This window comes from Ranitomeya imitator, chromosome 4 (assembly GCF_032444005.1).
Source record: "Ranitomeya imitator isolate aRanImi1 chromosome 4, aRanImi1.pri, whole genome shotgun sequence".
Taxonomy (NCBI): domain Eukaryota; kingdom Metazoa; phylum Chordata; class Amphibia; order Anura; family Dendrobatidae; genus Ranitomeya; species Ranitomeya imitator.
The window spans coordinates 216581397-216609321 of record NC_091285.1 but is presented as its reverse complement, the minus strand read 5'-3'; the positions used below and the strand labels follow the sequence as shown (position 1 = coordinate 216609321).

Genomic DNA, 27925 nt, shown 5'->3' with positions numbered 1-27925 from the left:
GCTGTCTCAGGGAGCAGAGCACTTGTGGAGGCTCCCTCTCTCCAATACCCTCTGGTAGGCCTGACAAGCTTTGAAATCACCCCAGGACTCCCAGGTCGGTGAAATACTCTTGCTATAATAATAATAATAATAATAATAATAATTTTTATTTATATAGCGCCAACATATTCCGCAGCGCTTTACAAATTATAGAGGGGACTTGTACATACAATAGACATTACAGCATAACAGAAATACAGTTCAAAACAGATACCAAGAGGAGTGAGGGCCCTGCTCGTAAGCTTACAAACTATGAGGAAAAGGGGAGACACGAGAGGTGGATGGTAACAATTGCTATAGTTATTCGGACCAGCCATAGTGTAAGGCTTGGGTGTTCATGTAAAGCTGCATGAACCAGTTAATTAATTTTTTTTTTTTTTTTTTTAATATAGGCCACACAGGGATCGTTAGGTTAATGCATTGAGGCGGTAGGCCAGTCTGAACAAATGAGTTTTTAGGGCACGCTTAAAACTGTGGGGATTGGGGATTAATCGTATTATCCTAGGTAGTGCATTCCAAAGAATTGGCGCAGCACGTGTAAAGTCTTGGAGACGGGAGTGGGAGGTTCTGATTATTGAGGATGCTAACCTGAGGTCATTAGCGGAGCGGAGGGCACGGGTAGGGTGGTAGACTGATACCAGGGAGGAGATGTAGGGTGGTGCTGAGCCATGGAGTGCTTTGTGGATGAGGGTAGTAGTTTTGTACTGGATTCTGGAGTGGATGGGTAGCCAGTGTAATGACTGGCACAAGGTAGAGGCATCGGTGTAACGGTTGGTGAGGAATATGATCCTGGCAGCAGCATTCAGGACAGATTGGAGCGGGGAGAGCTTGGTAAGAGGGAGGCCGATTAGTAGAGAGTTACAATAGTCCAGACGAGAATGAATAAGTGAAACAGTAAGAGTTTTTGCAGAGTCGAAAGTAAGAAAAGGGCGAATTCTAGAAATGTTTTTGAGATGCAGGTAAGAAGAGCGAGCCAGTGATCGGATGTGGGGGGTGAATGAAAGGTCAGAATCAAGGATGACCCCAAGGCAGCGGGCATGTTGCTTTGGAGTAATGGTGGAACCGCAAACGGAGATGGCAATGTCAGGCAAAGGTAGGTTAGTAGAGGGAGAAAACACGAGGAGTTCAGTTTTTGACAGGTTTAGTTTCAGATAGAGGGAGGACATGATGCTAGAGACAGCGGTAAGACAATCACTGGTGTTTTCTAATAAGGCAGGCGTGAGATCAGGAGAAGAAGTGTATAGTTGGGTGTCGTCAGCATAGAGATGGTACTGGAAGCCAAATCTACTGATTGTTTGTCCAATAGGGGCAGTATACAAAGAGAAGAGGAGGGGGCCTAGGACTGATCCTTGAGGAACCCCAACAGTAAGGGGAAGGTGAGAGGAGGAGGAACCAGCGAAACATACAGTGAAGGATCGGTCAGAGAGATAGGAGGAGAACCAGGAGAGAACGGTGTCCTTGAGGCCGATGGAGCGGAGCATAGTGAGGAGGAGCTGATGATCCACAGTATCAAATGCTGCAGAGAGATCCAAGAGAATTAGCATGGAGTAGTGACCATTAGATTTAGCTGTTAGTAGGTCATTAGAGACTTTAGTGAGGGCAGTTTCAGTAGAGTGTAAAGAGCGGAAACCAGATTGAAGAGGGTCGAGAAGAGAGTTATCTGAGAGATAGCGGGTAAGACGGGAGTGGACCAGGCGTTCGAGGAGTTTAGAGATGAAGGGAAGATTAGAGACAGGTCTATAATTAGCGGCACAGTTTTGGTCGAGGGATGGTTTTTTAAGTAATGGATGTATGATGGCATGCTTAAATGAGGAGGGAAAAATACCGGAAGTGAGGGAAAGGTTGAATATTTTTGTTAGGTGAGAGGTGACAGCCGGGGAAAGGGACTGGAGGAAATGTGACGGAATGGGGTCACTGGTGCAAGTGGTCGGGCGAGAAGATGCAAGGAGCCTGCTTACTTCTTCTTCTGTAACTGGTTCAAAGTCAGAGAGTGAACTAGATGCAGTGGGGGAGGGAGGACAGTGCATGGTATGAAGAGATTGGGAGATGATTTCCTGTCGAATATGGTCAATTTTTTCTTTGAAGTAATTGGCCAGATTGTCAGCACGGAGATCCGTGGTTGGGGCCTGCGCTCTTGGGTTGAGTAGGGACTGGAACGTGTCAAAGAGACGTTTAGGGTTATTGGACAGGGAGGTGATGAGGGTGTTGAAGTAGGTTTGTTTGGAGAGGTGAAGGGCAGAATTGTATGTCTTTAGCATGAACTTATAATGGATGAAATCTTCGGGTAGATTAGATTTTCTCCACAGACGTTCTGCGCACCTGGAGCACCGCTGCAGGAAACGTGTTTGCAGCGTGTGCCACGGTTGTTGCCGTCTGTGCCGAGTTGTTTTATGTATAGGAGGAGCAGCTTCATCCAGGGCACTTTGCAGGGTTTCATTGTAATGCTTCAGAGCAGAATCAGGACATGAGATGGAGGAGATTGGGGCCAATGAGGACTGCAAGTTCTTCATAAGTTCCTGGGTGTTAATGGCCTGTATGTTTCTATAAGTGTGGAAAGTGGGGGTGACCTGAGCGGGATGGCAGTTCTTGATAGAGAATTGCTATGTAAAATCTTCTGCGTAAAAGACTCTGAATTTTTCTATAACAACTTACAAGCATTACATCTAAAGGAGCAGGTTCTTAAAGCTCCGAAGCCTCAATTCCATGTCAGAATCTAACTCTGTACTTTATTTTCTGTGGTTTAACCTTGTGAGCTGTAAAGCATCTACTCTGTGCCATATTTTCCCGTTCCTGCGAAAGTAAACGCAACTGTTATCCCCGAGACCTGTGTCTGTGGTTATTATCATGGGTGCCACGTTGGGGTGGATAGCAGTGATTGGAAAGCCCCCCATTACAATGGCTTTACAACAATGTGAGGTAGATGTCATAATGGGAACCTCTTACACTATGGGGTATATAGAATGGTGATCTTCGGCACTCAATAAGTCACAGAGAGATTAAGTTTCAAATTATATCAAATTTAATATGCAACCGACATAGTAGGATACACAGATATCAATCCATCCAATGTTTTGGCATCGTGTCTATAGATATTTAAACAAAATGATATCATTAGCATTATCACATAGCTTTGACACAAAAACAAACAAAATAATTCTTGCGCTTGATGTAAAAGTAGAGAAAAAAAATGTTGAAAAACCAAACATCAATTATCGACGGCTGGGCATTCTCACAGGAACAAGCTAATCACCCGAGAAAAAAATGTGGAGAACAGTCTAAACGTGTACACAATAAGGGTATAGGAGAATAAGAACCAGCATAACTTTTTGGATACCTTGATCTTGTTGAAAGATGATGGTTATCTAGACATTGACTTGTATAAAACCTATTGACCAGAATAGCCTGTTACACTTTTCCAGTTGCCACCCGTCTCATATTGAGAAGTCATTACTGAAATAACAAATACATCATGTTAATCGCATTGTCACCTTTCAACCCAAAGGGTACATCGCATCTTAGAAATGCGTAGCAAATTTACCCATCAGGGGTTACCCTTACAAAATACTAGAGACAGCAGCACAATTCACCCCACCTCAAACCAAAGAGGAAAGCTTACTAGCACATAACATCCCTATATGAATCTTCTAAAAAATTGTGTTCTGGTGCATTGGCCACTTCTTGGTAAGGCCTATTCCAGAGTTTAGTATCCCCCCCTAATCTGTTACAAGAAATCTCAGAATATTAGAAACTTGCAGGTTAAAGCGGACATTGGCTCTAATAGACAAGCACAACAACAACTAACATTGATGACTCAGAAACGGAACATTTCCCTGTTTACACTGTCCCCAGTGCTCCAATGTCACTAAAAGTGATACCTTCTCTCACCCTAGATCCAGAAAATGTTTCCCTATTAAGGGTTTCTTTACATGTGACTCCACATGTGTGGTCTATTTAATCAAGTGTCACTGCGGCCTCGGATATGTTGGTGAGACTATCCAACATACCTGGGACCACATATCCCAACACAAATCTAGTATCCGCTGTAAGCGTATGGTGTCAATGGTTCCTTCACATTTCATCACAACAGGGGATACAGTGTCCCAACTTAAATTCCAGGCCCTGAGAAGTATTCCCTTACCTAGGTGGGAAGGGGGGGTGGGGGGGTGACAGTACATAAATTGAAAGAGAGAGAGGCATTTTGGATCTTTACACTGCAGACACTCTACCCATGAAGGATGAATAGAGAATACGAGGTCCTCCAATGGTAGTGTAACCTCTCATTACTCTCATCATTGTTGAAAAATATCTAGAGTGTTTCCAGAGGATATTTTGATGGAATGCATACGATTTCATTATTATGGTTGCACATTATATTGCACTAACCATATTTCTTTGATCACTTTTAGATTCCGAGATGTACCATCCCTGCCCACAAACACTTGTCCACGTGTCCATGGTTTGGTGGACTTTATAGGTAACTGCATTATTGAAGGCACGGCTAATGGTGTGTGACACGTGCTTGTGTAATGCGAGGACGGCACACCAGGAGAAATAGTGGTGGCTGCGGACCGAGTACCAAGAGATGGCCGCCGCCATCAGGTTGCGGAAAGCTTCCATCTCTACGAGCCAAAAAGGCAACATTCGAGTACAAGCAGTCACAAAATGTGTGAATTTAGTAGTATAGACTGTGGGGCATTGGCTGCGTATTTGCGCTTGTGTTATAAGGACTGGGGTATGAACAACTGAACACTGCATTGGGACAAGGATTTTAACGTGCTTGTTGATTTTGCTAGTTAAGTGTGTGCAATGACAGGTGTAGGGCAGGAGGCATCTTCGAATGCACCATAAACAGGGGATTGGCTTGCATGCACAACAGCGGAAGAAGCAATGGTATCACTTGCAGACACTGTTCCTGGAACCTGGGGTTCGGACTACAAAGTTCGGTGATTTGCTACCATGTGCCTGATTATGCTGGTGGTGGTCAGGCTGGTAGTTTTGCTACCCCTGCTGATGCTGGCCTGGCAGGTGGTGCAAATGGCCATTTTGGAGTTATCGGTAGAGACTTTAAAAAACAACCAGACTTGCGAAGACCTAACAGTTGTACTGGCAACTTCTGTTGTGTTGGTGTTGTGGGGAAATGTTGCCTGCCTTCCGTCTGCGACCACCACACTGTTTATTTCTGCCTGTTGGGGTGCTTTGCCTCCCTCCCCCTGTGTGCTGCTGTCCTCACTCTGTGTTAGGGCTAGCGGAACGCACCCAGTAAATAGAGACGTTTATTATAATTGGTACATTCGCAGCCCGGAGTCCACCGTACAGAAGGAACCTGCTGCTAGTGAATGGTGGCACGGTTTGGTGGTATAGGCTAGCTCTGTTACTTCACAGAGTAGCCGTGAAAGGAAAGCACTGTGCCCTGTTAGCCTCACAGGAGCATAAGCTTACTGCCGAACTGATAGCAGTCAGTGGTTATGCAAACACGCAATCTCCTCACTGGAGGTATTCTAGGGGCTTATTTCAGCTAGGTCCCTGAATACATTCATACAATCTCCTCACCGGAGGTGCCAGTATTCTAGGGGCTTATTTTAGCCGGGTCCCTGAATACATTCACACATAACCACACTGGCGCAAAGCACATACTTGGATTGATACTAGCGCATGGCCGTGCGGCTATGCAAACCTTTTATAGCTGCAGCAAGTACAGGACATTCCTAGAAGTACCAATGAGAGGCTGCCACAGAGCCTGAGCAACTTCAGGACCTTCCTGGAGAACCAATGAGTTTTGCTGCAGCATCTAAGCATGTGACCCTTGATCTCCAATGAGAGATCTTACCCCGGGCATGCTCAGAAGGGGAAAAGCAGGACTTAGTCCCAAAAGCATCTGCTCGCCGCTGCCCAGCACTGGCTTCAATGGCAGAAGCTGGAAAAGGAGCAGTAACCCTTTGCACAGAGTGAGACTGAGCAAGACGCTGGGACTGATGTCTCCGCTGAGCAGGGTACACTGCGGCAGGAGAAGAATGGGAGACTGCAGCGGAGATGGCCTGAGATTACCCCTGGGCAGAGGCGGGAACTCGACCCCTAACATTACCCCCCTAGGTTCTCCCCTGGACCCTGCTATGCTCGAAGGCAGCAATGAGCTGCTTAGCCTGAATATACTCAGCAGGTTCCCAGGACCTGACCTCAGGACCATAAACCTTCCAGTCCACCAAATAAAATTTTTCGCCCCGTGCCACCTTGCACCCGAAAATAGCATTTACCTCGTAATCATCCGTATACGAACACGATGTCCCAGCAGATGACTCGGAAAACCGGGACATGTATACGGGCTTCAACAGGGACACATGAAAGGTGTCGGTGATACCCAGGCGTGGTGGAAGGGCCAGACGGTAGACCACTGGGTTAACCTGTTCGAGGACCTTGAAAGGGCCTAAGTAGCGAGGTGCAAACTTAGTGGACTCAACTCGCAGCCTGATGTTACGGGTGGAGAGCCACACTAAGTCGCCGGCAGCAAAGGTCGGAGCGAGGCACCGATATGCATCGGCGGAGGACCTCATTCTCTCCTTGGAGGCCCAAGTGGCATCCTGAGTGCGGTCCCAGCTATCCTGTCCCTCCACAGCCCAGTCTGCTGCCCTGGAATTGACGGAAGACACGGGCATAGGTACAGGTACCCGCGGATGCTGACCAGAGTTAAGGAGGAATGGGGTTTGTCCAGTGGAGTCAGCTATGGCATTGTTCAGTGCAAACTCCGCCTATGATAGCAAGGATGCCCAGTCATCCTGCCTGGCTGAGACAAAATGTCACAGATATGTGACCAAGGTCTGGTTGGCCCTCTCTACCAACCCATTCGTCTCGGGATGATATGCGGAAGAGAGATTCAACTCAATGCTGAGAAGATGACAAAGCTCTCTCCGGAACCGAGACGCCAACTGGGGACTCCGGTCACTGACAATTTTGTCCGGCACACTGTATTAGCGGAAGATGTGTTTTATGAACAACGCTGCCAAGGCCCATGCAGAAGGTAGCCGTGGAAGCGGCACCAAATGCACCATTTTAGAAAGATGATTGGTAATAATAACCCAAATGATGGTACAGCCACGAGACTTGGGCAAACCCACCACAAAGTCCATCCCGACAATCTCACAGGGCCTGTCTGCCACCAGCAAGGAATAGAGTAACCCAGCTGGCCATTGTCGAGTAGACTTATTTTTGGCGCAGGAGACACATGCCCAAATATAATCTCCAATGTCACGGACCATATGTGGCCACCAGTACGTCCTCGCCAGCAGCTCAGATGTCCTCTTTGTGCCAAAGTGTCCACTCACCATGGACGAATGAGCCCAAGAGAGAACCTCCGGTCACAAATTAATGGGTACAAAATTCTTGCCTGGAGGCACAGATTTCAGCGAAACCGGAGCTACGGTTCTCAGGCTCTCAGAAGGGACAATAAGCCGAGGCTCCCTCTCCTCCTCCTCAGATGACACAAGGGAGCGAGAAAGGGCATCAGCACGAATGTTCTTCTCCCCAGCGAGATAATAGAGGGTAAAGTGGAACCAGGAGAAGAAAAAGGACCATCTGGCCTGACGAGAAATTAGCTGCTGGGCTGTTTGTAAATATACCAAATTTTTGTGGTCCGTGAAGACTTGAAAGGGATAACGAGCCCCCTCCAAAAGATGTCTCCACCCAGAGAAAGCAAACTTTATTGCTAGCAACTCCCTGTCCACGATGGAATAATTCCTCTCCGCTGGCGTGAAGGTCTTGGAGAAGAAAAAGCGAGGATGCTTCCGACCTTGAGCATCCTTTTGGAAGAGGACTGCTCCTGCACCAACGGATGAGGCATCCACCTCCATTATAAACGGCTTATCAATATCGGAACGATGAAGGATGGGAGCGCTAGCAAAATGAGACTTAATAGAAGAGAAGGCCATGGAGACTGCTTCAGACCACAATTTGGGATTTGCTCCCTTCTTGTTGAGGGCCACCAAGGGAGCTACCAAAGTTGAGAAGTGGGGAATGAACTGGCGATAGTAATTAATTAACCCCATAAAGCGCTGCACCGCTTTAAGAGAATGGGGTTCTTGCCAGTCCACCACAGCCTATAGTTTGGCAGGATCCATAGCCAATCCCTGAGCGGAGATGATATAGCCCAGGAAAGGTAAAGACTCCTGCTCAAACATACACTTCTCCAACTTTGCATAGAGGGAATTTGCCCGCAAGAGGTCGAAGACTCTGCCAACATCTCTCCGGTGGGAGTCAATATCTGGAGAGAAGATGAGAATATTATCCAGATAGACTACGACCGAGGTGGAGAGCATATCCCGGAAGATATCGTTGACAAAGTCTTGGAAAACGGCTGGGGCATTACAGAGCCCGAAGGGCATCACCAGATACTCATAGTGCCCATCCCTGGTATTAAACGCCCTCTTCCTTTCGTCCCCCTCATGGATGCAAATCAGGTTATAAGCACCCTGCAGATCTAATTTGATAAGTACCCTTGCTCCCCGTAGCCTATCAAAGAGCTCATAAATCAGAGGCAGCGGGTACTTATTCTTAATGGTGATGGCGTTAAGACCCCTGCAATCTATGCAAGGACATAATTCTCCGTTCTTCTGCACGAAGAAGAACCCTGCCCCTGCAGGTGACACTGATTTCCTAATGAACCCTCATGCCAAATTGTCCTGGATGTATTGGGACATAGCCTCCATTTCCGGGAGAGAGAGGGGATAGACCGTCCCCAAGGAAGTTGTGCTCCAGGCAAGAGATCAATAGGACAGTCATAGGGGCGGTGAGGTGGAAGGGTCTCCACAGCCTTTTTGGAGAAGACGTCTGCATAGGACCAATAGCATTTGGGAAGAGAAGAAAGATCTGCGGGTATCTCGGTGGTGGAAACATGAATGCACTCTCTCACACATCTGCCTTTACATGATTCACTCCAACCCAATATCCTCCCAGAGGTCCACTCAATATGTGAGGAGTGGAAACAGAGCCAGGGTTTTCTCAGGAGAATCTCGTCCATTCCCTCGGGAAGGACAAGAAGGGAAATAATCTCACGGTGGGAAGGGGACATGGATAACATGAAAGGTACAGTCTGGTGTGTGATTTATGAATTAAGTGTCGACCCATTCACTACTCTAACAGTTACCGGTTTAGCGGGCATCACCAGAGGTATTGCATGGCGCAGAGCAAAAGCAGAGGACATGAAATTCCCCTCTGCTCCAGAATCCACACAGAGCTCGACTGTTAGAGAGGATGAGCCTAACATGATTGTCCCTTTGAAGGACAACTTGGAGGAAAACGCCGCTGTGTCTAGTGAACCTCCTCCAATGGTTACTAGACGCGATAGTTTCCCGACCGCCGTAGACATTTATTGGCGTAATATCCTAGCTTTTGGCAATTTTTACAAACCACAGGTACACGAGCAGTCCGAGACTTAGGTCCCGCTCGAGAAACCTCCATGGCCTCATGGGAGTCAGACGCCTGAACAGGAGATTCTAGAGGACTGGAGAAGGTAGGAGCCAGCTGAAAACTCTGCCTACACTGGGTACGCTCTAACCTCCTTAAAACGGAGGTCGATGCGGGTAGATATAGAAATGAGCTCCTCCAGTGTGGCGGGAATCTCCCTGGTGGCCAAGGCGTCCTTCACATGGTGTGCCAGTCCATTCCAAAACACCGGAATAAGGACTTTATCCAGCCACTCCAGCTCAGAGGCCAGAGTCTGGAATTGGATGGCGAACTGGCTGACCATGGACAAACCCTGTGTTATTGCCAACAATTGGAGTGCGGAATCGTGGGTGACACGAGGTCCCAAAAAGACCTGTGTCAGAGCATCCAGGAAGAGAGGAGCACTCTGCACCACACGATCATTACACTCCCATAGCGGTGGTGCCCACTCCAACGCCCTGCTTGACAAAAGGGATAAAATAAATCCCACTTTTGCCCATTCCGTAGGAAAACGTTCAGCAAGGAGCTCTAGATGTATGGAGCACTGACTCATCAATCCCCGACATTGCTTACTGTCACCAGCAAACTTGTCCAGAAGCGGGAGACGGGATAAAGTCGGAGCAGGGGTGGCAGAGGACAAACTGGCTGCAGCTACACTTGCAGCCTGAACAGCGACTGCGGTAACATCCACAGCTGAGGTTGTGCGCTCAAGAGCCGCCAATCTACCCTCCAGCTGCTGGATGTACCACTGTAATTGCTGATCGTCTGCATTTACTAGCCAGACCCTGGCGCTAGTATTCTGTTAGGGCTAGCAGAACGCACCGAGTAAATAGAGATGTTTAAAATAATTGGTGCGTTCGCAGCCTGGGATCCACCGTGCAGAAGGAACCTGCTGCTAGTGAATGGTGGCACTGATTGGTGGTATAGACTAGCTCTGTTACTTCACAGAGTAGCCATGAAAGAAAAGCACTGCACCATGTTAGCCTCACAGGAGCACAAGCTTACTGCCGAATTGATAGCAGTCAGTGGTTATGCAAACACGCAATCTCCTCACCGGAGGAGCCGGTATTCTTGGGGCTTATTTCAGCTGGGTCCCTGAATACATTCATACAATCTCCTCACCGGAGGTGCTGGTATTCTAGGGGCTTATTTCAGCAGGGTCCCTGAATACATTCACACATAACCACACTGGCGCAAAGCACATACTTGGATTGATACTAGCTCATGACTGTGCGGTCATGCAAACCTTTTATAGCTGCAGCAAGTACAGGACCTTGTGCCTCATCATCGCATACCTCTTGTGACACTTTTCCACTATCGCCTTTGTGTGACTGCGGCTGTTTAAATATTTGGGCATCGCTTCACGTGATCTCCTCTTGCCCCCTTCAATTGGACCAGGCGAGAGGCTTGAATCTATAAATGGAAAAGTGAACAGCTCTTCGGAGTGCCCAAGTGTGGGATCAGTTGTCTCTGGGCACTTGGAATGATGGAGGAAGGTGAATCAGGGTGAGAAATATGCGGACCAGGCTCACGGTTACTGAGACTTGACCGTGTGGAAGACAAGGTGGTTGTGTGGGGCAAAGTGACTGGAAATATTATATGTAAAGAAGCTGCGTAGACACCATCACGTGTTTCTTGACGCAAGCAGTGAATAGCCAGGCCTTTCCCCGGGAAGGAACAAGCACGGGAAGGGCAGCATCCTTTGAAGGAAAGCCACCTATGCCAAGCATGGTATCCATCCACAGACAGCTGTTTCGGGGTTTTTGCCCCTCATCAGTGTGGAGAATTTCACTAACACACTGCAGCAAAATGTAAATGGAGGCCAGAAATGGCAGAATTTTGAGCGCAATTATATGTGATCCGTGTGACAGACCACAGTTTTAAATAGATGGATTTTTAGCTCTGTAATATGGAAAGGATCTGGTTGTATTCTGCAGTGCCAACAAGCAAATGGAGCTGGCCACGTATGGTCTGCATCTAGTCCTAGAGTACAGGCAGGCTTACAGCATTGGTTATCAGTATGCTTATTATGGGTTATATATATTATTGTACTCTGTATTTACTGAGTGTTATGGACAGGGCCTTGCCTTTCTGTTTTTAAGTATGTTTTATTATGTTGTGTGTCAATAAAATCTTGTGTTTTTTCCTTCTGCTGGTTATGTTTGGTCGTTTTCTCACTCGCTTGCACCCCGTATTTATGGATATATTTTTTTATATTAGGTTTATATGTTGGTAGTGCGCCCTATTTCATTGCTTATACCAAAATATATTAGACACATATCCACCTCAACTAACAGTCCTTCTGAGGACTAATCCAGCTTCATAAATATCAGTGCTACACAGGCAGGCAGTGTATGTGGCAGACTGCAGTGCATCTAGCAAGAGGGTCCATTTAAGTTCTCACTGCTGCTGCTCTTACAGATATTTCTAGACATGGCCCCAGGTATCAGGGGCCAGGAATATTTTTTTGGGATCTTAATCCTGATTATTTACTTAAAAAGCAATCCATAGAACACCATTTTTCTGCTCCATTTGCTTGTTGGCACTGCAGAATACAACCAGATCCTTTCCATATTACAGAGCTAAAAATCCATCTATTTAAAACTGTGGTCTGTCACACGGATCACATATAATTGCGCTCAAAATTCTGCCATTTCTGGCCTCCACTTACATTTTGTTGCAGTGTGTTAGCGAAGTTATTGACACAAATTTGCTGATAAAAATAGTTACCTACAGGCCAGCTATTTAAAACTGTGGACTGTTTTTCACACGAATCACATATAATTGCGATCAAAATTCTGCCATTTCTGGCCTCCATTTAAATTTTGTTGCAGTGTGTTAGCGAAGTTATTGACACTAGTTTGCTGGTAAAAGTGGTTACCTACATGCCATCTATTTAAAACAATGGTTTGTCCGTCACATGGATCACATATAATTGTGCTCAAAATTCTGCCATTTCTGGCCTCCATTTAAATTTTGTTGCAGTGTGTTAGCTAAGCTATTAGCATTAGTTTGCTGGTAAAATTAGTTACCTACAGGCCATCTATTTAAAACTGTGGTTTTATTCAGTCGCCATGACAGCACAACGAGCGAGGGGATCCGCCCTTCAGGGACAGGAAACCTACAGACATAAAAAGGGCGGTACCTCTCTCCCACATCAGTTGGTTTCCTGTCCCTGACAGCGGAACCTCTTCAGACAGGCCCTGAGAAGAGGGTCGAAGCTAAGAAGATATCCCCACTCCTGGCAGGCCGGTGCAGGTAGCGGGGGTCCCCTACCTCGGCCTGATCAGGAGGCAGGAAGCACCACACGGCAGGGGGACTGTTTAGTATAGGTGGCGGCAGGAGGAAGCAGCCTCAGTCATATAGGCTGGCTTCTATGGTGGCCATAAAGGAGTACCTGGGGAGTATGTGCGGCGCTGCTGGGTTTCCGGGAGCCAGTCGGTGCCTTGCGGGGGTGCGGCGTTGGTCCGGTGGAGTGGCCGCTGCCGTCCGGGTCCGCGTGTCTGCTGGGCGCCGCCGCCGTGTCCGGATGACGCGACGTGGCCGGGCATGCGCAGTGGAGCCGTTCTCCGGCTAATGGCGGCGCCCAGCTGCGGGGACGTCGGGGCTTCAGGGGAGGGCAGCGCAGTACGAACAGTGGTCCCCATCAATCGAATGGCTGACACCTGGGATTCCCTGCTAACCCCCATCCGGGGGCGGTACCTTGGGGGCATTATTTAAGGCTGCAAGCTGGGATGGCTGATGTTCCTTGCCCATTCCATTATGGAGTCGCCAGAAGGGACTAATGGCAGCCAGCAGCAGCAGTCAGAAAAGCCTCGGAAAAGCTCCCAGCGTCGGTCTAGTGGCAGTAGCCGCACTGGTGGAGCTAAGGAGGCTCGAGTTTCTATACCAAAGTCTTCAAGCCGTAAGGATTTGCCGGCTACGAAGGACCACCCATCGACAGTACCACTCATTACTGGCGGGGTAAGTGATCTTCGTGAAAGTTCACTTAGTGATGGTTATGTTCCCCTTGTTTTTTTCCTATCTCCTTACTAGGGGAGAAAAAGTTCATCTAAAGCTAAACATAGGCAGTGTGCCGAATGCGCAGAGCCGCTTCCGGATGGGCATTTGAAAAAGTTATGCAAAACATGTATCCAACGCCTGCTAGAGGAAGAGGCTCCTGATCTAACCTCTACAATAAGAGAGATGGTTAGACAGGAAGTCAAAAATTCTGTGAGATCCAGGTCTCGGGGAACGGAAGTTAAAAAATCCTCCCCTTTATCTGATGTAGATTCGGACTCGGGTGAGCTGAGCTCAGGGTCCCTTCCGTCTACTTCCTCCTCTGAAGATCAACAGTCCAGTCAAGCCTGTTTGTCCCTGGATAGGGTTAACCATCTAGTTAAAGCAGTTAACAGTACAATGGGGATAGAGGATACCCAGTCGGAATATTCCATTCAAGATGTTATGTTCAAAGGTATTGAGCGGAAGTCCCGAAGAGCCTTTCCAGTGATTGACAAAATCAAATCACTAATCTCAAAGGAATGGAAGAAACCAGAGAGGAAGGGTTCGCTTCCGCCAGCTTTTAAAAGAAGATATCCCTTTGAGGAGGAGGCTTCATCCTCATGGGATAAAGTTCCGAAACTGGATGCGGCAGTCGCCAAGGCATGCAAGAAAACATCTCTCCCCTTTGACGACTTGGGAAACTTGAAGGATCCATTAGATAGGAAAGCTGATACCTTCCTTAAAGGGGCTTGGGAGACTTCAGCCGGGTCCTTGAGACCAGCTATAGCAGCCACCTGTACCGCTCGATCCTTGATGGTATGGTTAGGTCACCTCGAAGATCAGCTCAAAGATAAAGTCCCTAGGACAGAAATATTATCCTCTATGCCCATAATCCAGGATGCAGCAGCTTTCCTTTCGGACGCATCGGCAGACTCGGTCAGGTTGGCCGCCAGATCCTCGGCGTTATCTAACGCAGCCCGAAGAGCGCTATGGATAAAATGTTGGCCAGGGGACTTACAAGCCAGAACAAAGTTATGTGGCATTCCCTGTGAAGGAGCTCACTTATTCGGACCGGTCCTAGATGAGCTATTGGAAAAGGCGGGGGATAATAAAAAACGCTTTCCCTTCCTAGGAAGACCCTTCTACAGACGAGACTATAATAGAGGATGGTCTAACCGCAGAAGGCCATATAGAGACTCTAACAGAGAATCTACCAGATACGACAGCAGCAGAAGGAGGGGTAAAGGATTTATGTTTAATCCTTCACGAGATGTTAAAAAACCGCAATGACTGGTGGACCAGGTGGGGGGTAGGCTTTCAGCCTTCTACCCGGCCTGGGTACGGATTACAAACAATCCATGGATTCTAAGCATTCTGGGGAAAGGCCTAACCTTTGACTTCCACCATACTCCTCGGGACAAATTTATGTTGACACCTGTTCGTTCCTCCTCTACAGAACAGTTGGCGCTGGAGTCTGAGGTCCGGGAACTCCAACGGAAGAAAGTTCTAGTCAAAGTCCCTACGGGCGAGGAAGGTAGGGGTTTTATTCCCCTCTGTTCCTGATCAAAAAACCTGATGGTTCATATCGCACCATTATCAATTTGAAAGGCCTGAACAATTTTTTGTTGATACCCTCCTTCAAAATGGAGTCGGTCAAGACAGCAATAAAATTACTCTTTAACCATTGTTTTATGGTTGTCTTAGATCTCAAAGACGCCTATTACCATGTTCCAATATACATGTAGATCATCAGAGGTTTCTTAGGGTGGTGGTTTCACTAGCCGGCATTATAGAACATTTTCAATATCAGGCACTTCCCTTCGGAGTCGCAATCGCACCCCGGGTGTTCACAAAAATCATGGTGGAGGTTATGGCGCACTTGCATGAACAGGATATATTAATAGTCCCATACCTGGATGATTTGCTAATTGTGGGTCATTCAGAGTCACATTGCAAAGACCAACTACAAAAGGTCATGGGTGCGTTACACGAGTTGGGCTGGATAATCAATGTCAAAAAGTCGCGTTTTCAGCCCCTAAAAGTACAAGAGTTCCTGGGATATGTTATAGACTCTAGTCAGCAGGAATGTCGCCTGCCGGACACAAAGGTTGCTAAGGTTATGCAGTTGGTCACCAGAGCAATAAATAATCCCTTAGTGTCGGTCAGAAGTGCGATGTCGATCTTGGGTTCTCTTACGTCCTTCTACCCCGGCGGTTCTCTGGGCACAGTTCCACACAAGGACTCTACAATGGGACGTGTTACACAATTCTCGTAGTCTAAGAGCTCACCTCGACAGTAAATTTACACTTTCTGCGGAGACTATACATTCTCTTGGTTGGTGGACTCACACTTCGAATCTACGCAGGGGGGTCCCTTGGATAAATCATGTGTCTAGGGTATTGACTACGGACGCTAGCCCCAAGGGGTGGGGGGCTCACTTAGGAGAGGATTGGGTTCAGGGGCTATGGCCTCAGTCTGAACAGGACTCTTCCTCCAACTTGAAAGAGCTGTTGGCGGTAAAACATGCATTAAATAAATTCCTTGTACCCCTACAGGGTCGACACGTCAGGCTATTAGACAATCGGGTAACTGTGGCCTACATTAATCGTCAAGGTGGCACGCGATCCAGTTCATTGATGGAGGTCGCAAATCATATCTTTCAGGTGGCCGAAGTACACCTTCTCTCCCTGACGGCGCTTCATATAAAAGGAAGTATCAATACCAAAGCCGACTATCTAAGCCGCAACGTACTCAGACAGGGAGAGTGGTTGCTAAATCCAGCCGTCTTCAATCAAATCATTCAGTTATGGGGTTGTCCGGAGATAGACCTTTTTGCCAGCAGGGGAAACAAAAAATTACACCAATTCTGCTCCCTAAATCCAAAAGACAACCCATACGCTGTGGACGCTCTGCTGATATCTTGGCGCTTCAGGCTCGCATATGCTTTTCCCCCTCTAAATCTGATTCCTTTAGTTCTAAGGAAGATTCGGGAGGACAGGGCCCAGGTAATCTTGATAGCTCCATTTTGGCCCAAGAGGGCTTGGTTTCCTTGGTTGAGGAAGATGTCTGTCTGCCAACCATGGATCCTGCCAGAGCTACCAGATCTGCTCTCCCAAGGGCCAATCCTCCATCCTCAAGTAGCCAACTTACACCTAGCGGCATGGAACTTGAGAGGTCCTTACTGAGGGGAAAAGGATTCTCTCAGAATCTGGTAAATACACTCCTTAAAAGTAGGAAACCCTCTACAACGAGCATTTATGTTAGAGTGTGGAGAAAATTTCTATCATATTCAGGGGCTCAAATTGACCAAAAACCATGTATAAACCAGATTCTCGAATTTTTACAAAAAGGCCTAGAGATGGGCTTGGCCACAAGTACTCTTAGAGTTCAGGTGTCAGCGCTGGGGGCATTATATAACCTTAACTTAGCCAGTAATCACTGGATTTCTAGGTTTTTTAAAGCAGTCACTAGATCTAGACCGATTATTAAACAAAGGTTAGTCCCATGGGACCTAAATCTGGTACTCTCAGCCCTAACGCAAGCCCCATTCGAACCCATTGATTCCATCCCTGTAAAAATCCTTTCAGTTAAAACAGCCCTGTTGGTTGCACTCACATTGGCTAGAAGGGTTAGTGATCTGCGGGCACTTTCCAGACATCCACCATACATGCAGGTCAGGGAGGATAGGGTCATATTGAAGCCCGATCCCCCTATATCTTCCTAAAGTTGCGTCAAAATTCCACAGAGTACAGGAGGTAGTCCTACCCTCATTTTGCTCTAATCCTGCTAACGATAAGGAACGTAGTTTTCATTCCTTAGATGTAAGAAGATGCCTCCTTAAATATATTGCAGTGACAGATGCCTGGAAAAAAGATAACTCCCTGTTTGTAGCCTATCAAGGGGTGAGAAAGGGTCTTAGAGTATCTAAAAACACTCTAGCCAGATGGATTAGGGAGGCAATCTCTCTCGCTTATACCGCAGGTGGCAACGAAGTTCCAGATGGTATAAAGGCACACTCCACGCGGGCCGTAGCATCTTCCTGGGCGGAGAGGTCAGAAGTATCGATCGAAGACATACAGTGGGGCAAAAAAGTATTTAGTCAGTCAGCAATAGTGCAAGTTCCACCACTTAAAAAGATGAGAGGCGTCTGTAATTTACATCATAGGTAGACCTCAACTATGGGAGACAAACTGAGAAAAAAAAATCCAGAAAATCACATTGTCTGTTTTTTTAACATTTTATTTGCATATTATGGTGGAAAATAAGTATTTGGTCAGAAACAAACAATCAAGATTTCTGGCTCTCACAGACCTGTAACTTCTTCTTTAAGAGTCTCCTCTTTCCTCCACTCATTACCTGTAGTAATGGCGCCTGTTTAAACTTGTTATCAGTATAAAAAGACACCTGTGCACACCCTCAAACAGTCTGACTCCAAACTCCACTATGGTGAAGACCAAAGAGCTGTCAAAAGACACCAGAAACAAAATTGTAGCCCTGCACCAGGCTGGGAAGACTGAATCTGCAATAGCCAACCAGCTTGGAGTGAAGAAATCAACAGTGGGAGCAATAATTAGAAAATGGAAGACATACAAGACCACTGATAATCTCCCTCGATCTGGGGCTCCACGCAAAATCCCACCCTGTGGGGTCAGAATGATCACAAGAACGGTGAGCAAAAATCCCAGAACCACGCGGGGGGACCTAGTGAATGAACTGCAGAGAGCTGGGGCCAATGTAACAAGGCCTACCATAAGTAACACACTACGCCACCATGCACTCAGATCCTGCAGTGCCAGACGTGTCCCACTGCTTAAGCCAGTACATGTCCGGGCCCATCTGAAGTTTGCTAGAGAGCATTTGGATGATCCAGAGGAGTTTTGGGAGAATGTCCTATGGTCTGATGAAACCAAACTGGAACTGTTTGGTAGAAACACAACTTGTCGTGTTTGGAGGAAAAAGAATACTGAGTTGCATCCATCAAACACCATACCTACTGTAAAGCATGGTGGTGGAAACATCATGCTTTGGGGCTGTTTCTCTGTAAAGGGGCCAGGACGACTGATCCGGGTACATGAAAGAATGAATGGGGCCATGTATCGTGAGATTTTGAGTGCAAACCTCCTTCCATCAGCAAGGGCATTGAAGATGAAACGTGGCTGGGTCTTTCAACATGACAATGATCCAAAGCACACCGCCAGGGCAATGAAGGAGTGGCTTCGTAAGAAGCATTTCAAGGTCCTGGAGTGGCCTAGCCAGTCTCCAGATCTCAACCCTATAGAAAACCTTTGGAGGGAGTTGAAAGTCCGTGTTGCCAAGCGAAAAGCCAAAAACATCACTGCTGTAGAGGAGATCTGCATGGAGGAATGGGCCAACATACCAACAACAGTGTGTGGCAACCTTGTGAAGACTTACAGAAAACGTTTGACCTCTGTCATTGCCAACAAAGGATATATTACAAAGTATTGAGATTAAATTTTGTTTCTGACCAAATACTTATTTTCCACCATAATATGCAAATAAAATGTTAAAAAAACAGACAATGTGATTTTCTGGATTTTTTTTCTCAGTTTGTCTCCCATAGTTGAGGTCTACCTATGATGTAAATTACAGACGACTCTCATCTTTTTAAGTGGTGGAACTTGCACTATTGCTGACTGACTAAATACTTTTTTGCCCCACTGTATGTAAGGCGGCCACATGGTCTTCTCCTTCTACATTTCTTAGACACTACAGATTAGATCTGGGTAGTTCCTCAGACCTTACGTTTGGGAGAAGAGTGCTGGAAGCTATTATCCCCCCCCTAAATCTTTCGTCTCTGAAAGTCTCTCGTTGTGCTGTCATGGCGACTGAATAAATACGTACGCTACTCACCTGGTAGCAGTGTTTTTTTCAGGAGCCATGACAGCACCCTTAGATTCCCTACCCTATGTTTTGGATGTTTCAACACCCTGTTGGTTTTGCGTTAAATTCCATGTTCACTGGCATAATAAAATGTATTTATGTATATGCTGCATCTGTGTTACTAACCAAGGTGGTCCTCTCATGCTCTGGAAACAACTGACGTGGGAGAGAGGTACCGCCCTTTTTATGTCTGTAGGTTTCCTGTCCCTGAAGGGCGGATCCCCTCTCTCGTTGTGCTGTCATGGCTCCTGAAAAAACACTGCTACCAGGTGAGTAGCGTACGTATTTCCATCACATGGCTCACATATAAGTTTTCTCTAAATTCAACCATTTGTAGTGAGCATGGAAAATAATGTCCTCCATTTAAAGTGGGCAAGGTGTATAGCAACGGATGGGGAACTGGATGTGATGGTGATGGTGCATGCCGAGGCCGTAAGTAAGCTGAAATTGTGCGACATCAAACATTCACATCTTCTCGCCCGACCTTCCTGTCCCAATTACTAGGGGACCGCAACACACCACTAATGAACCCAGAGCAGTGTCAAAAGGTTGTTGGTTGGATAGCATATAATATTTCCATATAAAGGCACAGATGATTGGCCTCGGGGAGACCAAAACATCCAACACCGCGGAGACACCATCACGTGTTTCTCAACGCAGTGATTCCAGAACACTGCCCCCATCCCTTATGGGAAATATGCAGATGCATGTAAAGAAGCTGCGGAGACACCATCACGTGTTTCTCGACGCAAGCAGTGAAGAGCCAGACCTTTCCCCGGGAAGGAACAACCACAGGAAGGGCAGCATCCTATGAAGGAAAGCCACCTAGCAGCAGGTTCCTCCTGCACGGTGGATCCCAGGCTGCGAACGCACCAATTATTTTAGACATCTCTATTTACTCGGTGCGTTCTGCTAGCCCTAACAGAATACTAGCGCCAGGGTCTGGCTAGTAAATGCAGACGATCAGCAATTACAGCGGTACATCCAGCAGCTGGAGGGTAGATTGGCGGCTCTTGAGCGCACAACCTCAGCTGTGGATGTTACCGCAGTCACTGTTCAGGCTGCAAGTGTAGCTGCAGCCAGTTTGTCCTCTGCCACCCCTGCTCCGACTTTATCCCGTCTCCCGCTTCTGGACAAGTTTGCTGGTGACAGTAAGCAATGTCGGGGATTGATGAGTCAGTGCTCCATACATCTAGAGCTCCTTGCTGCACGTTTTCCTACGGAATGGGCAAAAGTGGGATTTATTTTATCCCTTTTGTCAAGCAGGGCGTTGGAGTGGGCACCACTGCTATGGGAGTGTAATGATCGTGTGGTGCAGAGTGCTCCTCTCTTCCTGGATGCTCTGACACAGGTCTTTTTGGGACCTCGTGTCACCCACGATTCCGCACTCCAATTGTTGGCAATAACACAGGGTTTGTCCATGGTCAGCCAATTCGCCATCCAATTCCAGACTCTGGCCTCTGAGCTGGAGTGGCCGGATAAAGTCCTTATTCCGGTGTTCTGGAATGGACTGGCAGACCATGTGAAGGACGCCTTGGCCACCAGGGAGATTCCCGCCACACTGGAGGAGCTCATTTTTATATCTACCCGCATCGACCTTCGTTTTAAGGAGGTTAGAGCGTACCCAGCGTAGGCAGAGTTTTCAGCTGGCTCCTACCTTCTCCAGTCCTCTAGAATCTCCTGTTCAGGCGTCTGACTCCCATGAGGCCATGGAGGTTTCTCGAGCGGGACCTAAGTCTCGGACTGCTCGAGTACCTGTGGTTTGTAAAAATTGGCAAAAGCTAGGATATTACGCCAATAAATGTCTACGGCGGTCGGGAAACGATTGCGTCTAGTAACCATTGGAGGAGGTTCACTAGACACAGCGGCGTTTTCCTCCAAGTTGTCCTTCAAAGGGACAATCATGTTAGGCTCATCCTCTCTAACAGTCGAGCTCTGTGTGGATTCTGGAGCAGAGGGGAATTTCATGTCCTCTGCTTTTGCTCTGCGCCATGCAATACCTCTGGTGATGCCCGCTAAACCGGTAACTGTTAGAGTAGTGAATGGGTCGACACTTAATTCATAAATCACACACCAGACTGTACCTTTCATGTTATCCATGTCCTCTTCCCACCAGGAGATTATTTCCCTTCTTGTCCTTCCCGAGGGAATGGACGAGATTCTCCTGAGAAAACCCTGACAATTTTGCTGGTGACAGTAAGCTATGTCGGGGATTGATGAGTCAGTGCTCCATACATCTAGAGCTCCTTGCTGCACGTTTTCCTACGGAATGGGCAAAAGTGGGATTTATTTTATCCCTTTTGTCAAGCAGGGCGTTGGAGTGGGCACCACCGCTATGGGAGTGTAATGATCGATGTTTATTTACCCCTTTACCCCCAAGGGTGGTTTGCACGTTATGGACCGGGCCAATTTTTACAATTCTGACCACTGTCCCTTTATGAGGTTATAACTCTGGAACGCTTCAACGGATCCTGGTGATTCTGACATTGTTTTCTCGAGACATATTGTACTTCATCATAGTGGTAAAATTTCTTTGATAAAACCTGCGTTTATTTGTGAAAAAAACGGAAACAAGGTGAAAATTTTGAAAATTTCGCAATTTTCCAACTTTGAATTTTTATGCAATTAAATCACAGAGATATGTCACACAAAATACTTAATAAGTAACATTTCCCACATGTCTACTTTACATCAGCACAATTTTGGAACCAAAATTTTTTTTTATTAGGGAGTTATAAGGGTTAAATTTGACCAGCAATTTCTCATTTTTACAACACCATTTTATTTTAGGGACCACATCTCATTTGAAGACATTTTGAGGGGTCTATATGATAGAAAACACCCAAGTGTGACACCATTCTAAAAGCTGCACCCCTCAAGGTTCTCAAAACCACATTCAAGAAGTTTATTAACCCTTCAGGTGTTTCACAGGAATTTTTGGAATGTTTAAATAAAAATTAACATTTAACTTTTTTTCACACAAAATTTACTTCAGCTCCAATTTGTTTTATTTTGCCAAGAGTTACAGGAGAAAATGGACCCCAAACCTTGTTGTACAATTTGTCCTGAGTACGCCGATACCCCATAAGTGGAGATAAACCACAGTTTGGGCGCATGGCAGAGCTCGGAAGGGAAGGAGCGCCATTTGACTTTTTAATGCAAAATTGACTGGAATTGAGATGGGACGCCATGTTGCGTTTGGAGAGCCACTGATGTGCCTAAACATTGAAACCCCCCACAAGTGACACCATTTTGGAAAGTAGACCCCCTAAGGAACTTATCTAGAGGTGTGGTGAGCACTTTGACCCACCAAGTGCTTCACAGAAGTTTATAATGCATAACCGTAAAAATAAAAAATATTTTTTTTTCACAAAAATGATTTTTTCGCCCCCAATTTTTTATTTTCCCAATGGTAAGAGAAGAAATTAGAACCAAAAAGTTGTTGTAAAATTTGTCCTCAGTACGCTGATACACCATATGTGGGGGTAAACCACTGTTTGGGCGCATGGGAGACCTCGGAAGGGAAGGAGCGCCGTTTGACCTTTCAATGCAAAATTGATAGGAATTGAGATGGGACGCCATGTTGCGTTTGAAGAGCCACTGATGTGCCTAAACATTGAAACCCCCCACAAGTGACACCATTTTGGAAAGTAGACCCCCTAAGGAACTTATCTAGAGGTGTGGTGAGCACTTTGACCCACCAAGTGCTTCACAGAAGTTTATAATGCAGAGCCGTAAAAATAAAACAAATTTTTTTTCCCACAAATATTATTTTTTAGCCCCCAGTTTTGTATGTTCCCGAGGGTAACAGGAGAAATTGGACCCCAAAATTTGTTGTGCAATTTGTCCTGAGTGCGCTGATACCCCATATGTGGGGGAAACCACCGTTTGGGCGCATGGGAAGGCTCGGAAGGGATGGAGCGCCATTTGAAATACAGACTTAGATGGAATGGTCTGCAGGCGTCACATTGCGTTTGCAGAGCCCCTAATGTACCTAAACAGTAGAAACCCCCCACAAGTGACCCCATATTGGAAACTAGACCCCCCAAAGGAACTTATCTAGATGTGTTGTGAGAACTTTGAGCCCCCAAGTGTTTCACTACAGTTTATAACGCAGAGCCGTGAAAATTAAAAAAAACATTCCCCCCAAAAATTATTTTTTAGCCCCCAGTTTTGTATTTTCCCAAGAATAACAGGAGAAATTGCACCCCAAAAGTTGTTGTCCAATTTGTCCTGAGTACGCTGATACCCCATATGTTGGGGTAAACTCCTGTTTGGGCACACGGGAGAGCTCGGAAGGGAAGGAGCACTGTTTTACTTTTTCAATGCAGAATTGGCTGGAATTGAGATCGGACGCCATGTCGTGTTTGGAGAGCCCCTAATGTGTCTAAACAGTGGAAACCCCCCAATTATAACTGAAACCCTAATCCAAACACACCCCTAACCCTAATTCCAACGGTAACCCTAACCACACCTCTAACCCAGACACACCCCTAACCCTAATCCCAACCCTATTCCCAACCGCAAATGTAATCCAAACCCTAACCCTAACTGTAGCCTTAACCCTAACTGTAGCCTTAACCCTAACTGTAGCCTTAACCCTAACTGTAGCCTTAACCCTAACTGTAGCCTTAACCCTAACTGTAGCCCTAACCCTAGCCGTAACCCTAGCCCTAGCCCTAGCCCTAACCCTAATGGGAAAATGGAAATAAATACATTTTTTTTAATTTTTTTTATTTTTCCCTAACTAAGGGGGTAATGAAGGGGGGTTTGATTTACTTTTATAGCGGGTTTTTTAGCGGATTTTTATGATTGGCAGCCGTCACTCACTGAAAGACGCTTTTTATTGCAAAAAATATTTTTTGCATTACCACATTTTGAGAGCTATAATTTTTCCATATTTGAGTCCACAGAGTCATGTGAGGTCTTGGTTTTTGCGGGACGAGTTGACGTTTTTATTGGTAACACTTTCGGGCACGTGACATTTTTTGATCGCTTTTTATTCCGATTTTTGTGAGGCAGAATTAGCAAAAACCAGCTATTCATGAATTTCTTTTGGGGGAGGCGTTTATACCGTTCCGCGTTTGGTAAAATTGATAAAGCCGTTTTATTCTTCGGGTCAGTACGATTACAGCGACATCTCATTTATATCATTTTTTTATGTTTTGGCGCTTTTATACGATAAAAACTATTTTGGAGAAAAAATAATTTTTTTTGCATCGCTTTTTTCTGAGGACTATAACTTTTTTATTTTTTTGCTGATGTTGCTGTATGGCGGCTCGTTATTTGCGGGACAAGATGACGCTTTCAGCGGTACCATGTTTATTTATATCTGTATTTTTGGTCGCGTGTTATTCCACTTTTTGTTCGGCGGTATGATAATAAAGCGTTGTTTTTTGCCTCGTTTTTTTTTTTTTCTTACGGTGTTTACTGAAGGGGTTAACTAGTGGGCCAGTTTTATAGGTCGGGTCGTTACGGACGCGGCGATACTAAATATGTGTACTTTTATTGTTTTGTTTTTTTTATTTAGATAAAGAAATGTATTTATGGGAATAATATATATATATATATATATTTTTTTTTTCATTATTTAGGATTTTTTTTTTTTTTTTTTACACACTTGCAAAATTTTTTTTTACTTTGTTCCAGGGGGGGACAATACAGATCGGTGATCTGCCAGTTTGCACAGCACTCTGACAGATCACCGATTTGTCAAACAGCGCTGCAGCGTTACCAAGTGCCTGCTCTTATAGCATTGGTTATCAGTATGCTTATTATGGGTTATATATATTATTGTACTCTGTATTTACTGAGTGTTATGGACAGGGCCTTGCCTTTCTGTTTTTAAGTATGTTTTATTATGTTGTGTGTCAATAAAATCTTGTGTTTTTTCCTACATTATGTTTTCATTTTTTATACGTGGTGTGCATAACTGGAGTGATACTTTTCTTTCTGCTGGTTATATATTTTGGTATACTTACACTAAATAAGACACAAGGAAATCTCTCCATAGCTCAGCAGCACCTCTCCCTACACTGCCTTATTCTGTAGTAGACTGTGACAATCATGGCGGTGCCAGGCCTGATATACACCCGATGACACTGTGCAGCCAGCCAATCACTATAATGCAACAACCAACATGACTGCGGCATTACAGTGTGTGGCAGACAATCCCTGCATGTTCATTGGCTCTCTAAAGAGCGCCAAACATGCAGGGCGGGGACCCGAGCTCTCGCTGAGCAATCCCGAAAATACTCATCAAGCAGTGAGATGCTCTGGCGAGTATCAAGTAGTGGCGAGCTTGCTAGCTCATCACTTGTCACAGCTATATAAGTTGTTCTCACTGCTGTGATCAACTAAATCCTGATTATAATGTTAGGATGTAGTAATATTATATGTAATTTAGATAGGATTCGTGACCGTAGTCCCTTATAAATTGCTGGTCAGGTTAACCCTGCTGTACTGTTCGGGTTAATATGACCCGAAATGATTTTTGGACCCTGTAAAAAATTTTTATATGAGCACTTGAAACTAGTGGTATCTTGACTTCTCCTCATTTGTGGAGCTCTATATATTTTTTTTGTTTTTGTTTACTTTTTGCTACACGCTGATTGCTATACCGTATTTTCCGGCGTATAAGACGACTTTTTGACCCCTAAAAATTGTCACAAAAGTTGGGGGTCGTCTTATATGCCGGGTACGGCGTATGCAGGGAGTGATCCTGGATGTCGGCATGTGGTTCCCAGGGACTGAAGGAGAGGAGACTCACCTTCAGGCCCTGGGATCCATATTCATGTAAAAAATAAAGAATAAAAAACATGGATATACTCACCCTCGGATGGCCCCTGGCTCACAGCACTGCTAGCGTCTGCCTCCGTTCCTAAGAATGCAGTGAGTGAAGGACCTTCGATGACGTTGCGGTCACATGAGCGGTCAGATGAATATGGATCCCAGGGCCTGAAGGAGAGTCTCCTCTCCTCCAGACCCTGGGAACCACACACCATATAAGATGACTGGGCGTATAAGATGACCCCCGTCTTATACAGCGGGCATATCCCAAAGTCCATATTTTATATGGAAAAGTTGGGGGTCGTCTTATACGCCCAGTCGTCTTATACACCAGAAAATACGGTGCTTGTACTTTTTGGGTCAATATGACCCGATAGCATGTTATACTTTTGTACAGGTCTCTGATTATTTCTGACTGCAAAAGTTATGTTTTTTTTATGTGTACTTCTCAAAATGGTGGTGGTTTCATTGTTCTTATCAGTAAACACGTAATTATCTAGTATTATCCATTTGCTGTTTGTGAGAGAGGAGACTGGTTGTCTATCATTCAAAGGCTGGGGGTTTCACTGTCATCAGTAGTGTTGAGCATTCCGATACCGCAAGAATCGGGTATCGGCCGATACTTGCGGTATCGGAATTCCGATACCGAGATCCGATACTTTTGTGGTATTGGGTATCGGTATCGGATCCATAGTGAGGTGTAAAATAAAGAATTAAAATAAAAAATATTGATATATTCACCTCTCCGGCGGCCCCTGGACATCACGCTGGTAACCGGCCGGCTTCTTTGTTTAAAATGAGCGCGTTTAGGACCTGAGGAATGACGTTGCGGCTTCTGATTGGTCGCGTGCCGCCCATGTGACCGCCACGCGACCAATCAGAAGCCGCGACGTCATTCTTCAGGTCCTAAATTCCTAGAATGAGCGCGTTTAGGACCTGAGGAATGACGTCGCGGCTTCTGATTGATCGCGTGCCGCCCATGTGACCGCCACGCGACCAATCAGAAGCCTGAACTTGGATAAAAATGTTTCTAAAATGTCTATTGACTGACACTGTGAATACATATCTTTACAACTATTCTTTTATTTTCCAAACTTAGGTAATTCTAATGAGCACAATGCACCATGATAATGCCGTAAGTGATAGAGAAGACAGAATGCCTGACATTATTTTGGATTATAATGCAACAAATGGAGCAGTTGATACTTTAGACCAAGTAATATCAACATATACATGCAAACGCAAAACAAATCGGTGGCCAATGATTTTATTTTATAACATGCTGGACGTTTCTGCATACAATGCATTTGCCTTATGGAGAGAAATCGACCCCGATTGGAACCGGAATAAGCTGCATAAAAGAAGATTATTTCTTGAGGAATTGGGCAAATCCCTGGTTAGGCCATATATTGAGAGCAGAAAAGTGACCCCCAGAAGTGAAGGAGCAACAGCCATTGTAAAAAGTGTCCAGCATGCTCAAGAAAGAGACTCCACATCCACGGCCTCCACCAGCACAGCTACCAGCAGCATCGCTACCAGCAATGTCCTGTGACAATAAGACTAATCTGACATGTGCTGGATGTTCAAAATATCTGTGTAAAGGACATGTGTCTTATTGTGTTCAGTGTAAAAACGCATGAACATGTTCAGTTTTTCTTTTTTCTTTCTAAAAAGGTTGAAGTTTTTATGATTTTTCATTTGTTGATTTAGAAATATTGTTTTCAAAAAGTTAAATGTCATGTTTTAGTAATAGTAATGTAAAGCTTCGTTATTTGTGTGCAGA

General features: G+C 45.8%; 1 long non-coding RNA gene across 1 annotated transcript; it reads left to right on the top strand.

Moving 5' to 3' along the window:
- Positions 1-27925, top strand: LOC138674041 (uncharacterized). The gene is made up of 3 exons (XR_011320444.1): positions 1-94; positions 4446-4513; positions 27242-27925. It is a non-coding gene; the product is annotated as an uncharacterized lncRNA (long non-coding RNA).